The sequence below is a fragment of the Mastomys coucha genome, unplaced genomic scaffold, assembly GCF_008632895.1.
Source record: "Mastomys coucha isolate ucsf_1 unplaced genomic scaffold, UCSF_Mcou_1 pScaffold7, whole genome shotgun sequence".
NCBI lineage: Eukaryota > Metazoa > Chordata > Mammalia > Rodentia > Muridae > Mastomys > Mastomys coucha.
In genome coordinates this window covers 13,799,688-13,802,553 of record NW_022196913.1, presented here as the reverse complement: position 1 = coordinate 13,802,553, position 2,866 = coordinate 13,799,688, and the positions used below count along the sequence as shown (strand labels likewise).

At 42.6% G+C, this 2,866-nt stretch overlaps 1 pseudogene; it reads right to left on the bottom strand.

The window, feature by feature from the left end:
• Positions 1 to 1,602: 1,602 nt before the first annotated feature.
• On the bottom strand, positions 1,603 to 1,900 carry LOC116082588 (annotated as a pseudogene).
• Between the last annotated feature and the right edge of the window lie 966 nt (positions 1,901 to 2,866).

The following is a 2,866-nucleotide window of genomic DNA, read 5'->3' as shown; positions in this document are numbered from 1 at the left end:
GCATAAATATATGATTTAAATATAAAGAAACTTGCTGAACGAAGATGTCTTCAGTTGGAGGGCAGTCAACCAAAGTCTCAGTGCAGTGGAGACACTGGATTCTTCTCCTCCCTTTTATTGTATGCAATAAATAAAAAAGACAGAAAGGACGATACCCAGCCCAGTGTCAGGGCAACCTCTCCTACTTAACCTACAAATCCAGTGCTAATCAACCGTAGTAGCTGATCCTTTTGTTTCTATGAGAAAATGCCTGAGAATGGAAAATTAAAGAAAGAATGTTTATTTAGCACACAGTTTGAGGACACAGGTCACGATGGTTAGGAAGGTGTGGTGGCAAGGAAGGCTTTATCTGTGTGGACAGAAAAGTTCTTTCTTTCTTCCTCCCCACCCCCTCTTTTAATTCAGTCTGGAACTCCAGCTTATCAGATGTGTATAAGTGTGTCTCATAGGTGATTTTTAATTTATTCAAGTTGACAAGTTAACCATTTCATAGATACACAAAGAAATGATATTCGATTCATACCTGAGCATAGTTCTATAAGATCCCCACATAAACTTAACCCTTACTTAAAAGTAACATGTTTATAATTCCTCTAGCTGGTGAGTGAGCTTTATCATTCAGTTTCTAAATGATTGCCCAACTTAAAGTAAAAACATAAAACAGGAACAAGAGAGCTTTTGTAAATAAAACTCAACATCTTACAAAGAGAAGTACTTTTAAGAGTTCATGAAATATCTGTGTTTGGCACCATGTAATAAGCCATTGACAAAAGTTAAAACTATAGACAATATTTCACAGGTGCTACAAACAACATTAAATATATGTCTATAGTTCAAAACAGTAAGAAAATGATAGCATGAGATAATTTAGTAAGGAACAACAGAAAGTTTCATATTATAGCCTGTGTAATTCACTGGCCATTCTCATCACTGAAAAGCCTGGTTCTGTGGTATACATCTGTGATTCCAACACTCTAGAAGATGAGGCAGGGAGATCAGGAATTCAAGACTAACCTAGCTTACATAGTGAGGCACTGTCATGACAAGACAAAAGAAGGAGCTAGCGAGATGGATGCTCTTGTTTCTTTTTGGAGAGGACTCAGATTCAGTTCCCTTGCACCCCCTATGGCTTCTCTCAACATCTAAGTCCAGTTCAGGATATCTGATACCCTCTTCTGGCCTCCAGGGCACTTCATGCATACAGTGCCATTTGTACATGTAGGCACTCATAGATACAATAAAATATATGTAAATATATATCTCTCTCTCTCCCTCCCTCCCCCTCTCTCTCTCTCTCCCTCCCTCCCTCTCTCCCTCCCTCCCTCCTTCTCTCCCTCTCTCTCTCTCTCTCTCTCTCTCTCTCTCTCTCTCTCTCTCTCTCTCTCTCTCTCTCTCTCTCTCTCTCTCTCTCTCATCTGACAGCAGAGGCTGGGGCTCTTTATTGCCCCTCTACTAAGCAATAGAAGGAAGCAGCACCATGCCCTTCTGCAACAGCTGCTGGGCAACCACAAGGGAGAGGCCCCCACCTCTGTGTGTGCTTGAAAAGCTGCTTGGTCTCTGGCTGGGGAGTGGGAGGGAACCTGCTTGGTGAAGATGGCTGACTCACAGAGTCCAGTGAGCGTGGAGCAGGGCAAAGACTATGAAGATGACCACTGAGAGTAGCATGTTCTTCTGGTTCTCTTGTTGAAGCAGCTTTAGCTCCTTCTCCTACTTGGAGGCTTTGTTCACAAGGGTGTTTTTCTCCTTCTCCAGAGAGACCTCCTGTCCTCAGGACTCAGCTCTTCCCTGCAGAGCTGGGAGGTCCCCACCTCAGATCCTTCCACACTGAGACAGCTTTTCCTTAGCCGTCAATCTCCTGAGCGACGCCAAGATTCTCCCGCCTCTTCTGAGTCATATTGCTTGCTGTAGTGAATCTTGTTTTAAAAGGACCAAACAAAGAACCTAGTGTCTTTAAATGTGTGTTTTTAGTGCATTATTACAGTATTGCCCTTCATTTTAAAAATGGAAAGATAAAGAACATTTTCAAAAATGTTATTTCAGGACTGGAGAGATTGCTTGGCAGTTAAGAGAGCTTATTCCTTTTGGAGAGGTACCAAATTCAGATCTCAGCACTGTATGGTGGCTCACAATGTGTAGTACCAGCTCTGCCAACTTAAGCACAGAAAGTGTTACAGGAAAATTCACTCAGTATTCTGTATCCCTTCATAACATGCTCCTTGGGTAATAGAGAGAATGTTGTCACTGGGTTTCTGGGGAATCGGGATCTGATACATAGAACACAAAAATACATGTCATAAAGAGAAAGGGTGAGAGAACAGAAGGAAGAGGAGATAGAAAGATACAGAGGGAAGAGGAAAGAAAGAGATGGGGTGGAGATCATGGGTGAAGAACACTAAGCATTTTCTTAAAAGAGTTTGCACAACTTTCTTCTTTTTCATTCTGACAGGGAACCCAGGGCCTTGCTAAAGCTCTACGACTGAGCAAGATTCCCAGTGTTATGGTTTTCAGAGAGACAGTTGATAACCATGATGGTGCCCATGGAAGCTGTAGGAAGGGAATTAAGAAAAATCGAAAGATTACTGCAAAAAGATGGCTGTATTATACGGAGACAAACTAGAAGCAGCAGCAAGGCATGAGCTATCAGAGGGATATAGAGGAAGACATGGCTACAAGACTAAGAAAAGCGAGCAATTGGTGGGAGAGTGCTGTGAGATTTCAGTGGATAAAACTCAGGTTGCTCTTCCTAAAGACCTGGGTTCGGTTCCCAGCCCCTACATTGTTGCTCACAACTATCTGGAGCTCCAGTTAGAGGTGATAAGATGCCCTTTTCTGGCCTCCACATGCCCTGGATGCATGTGGTACATAG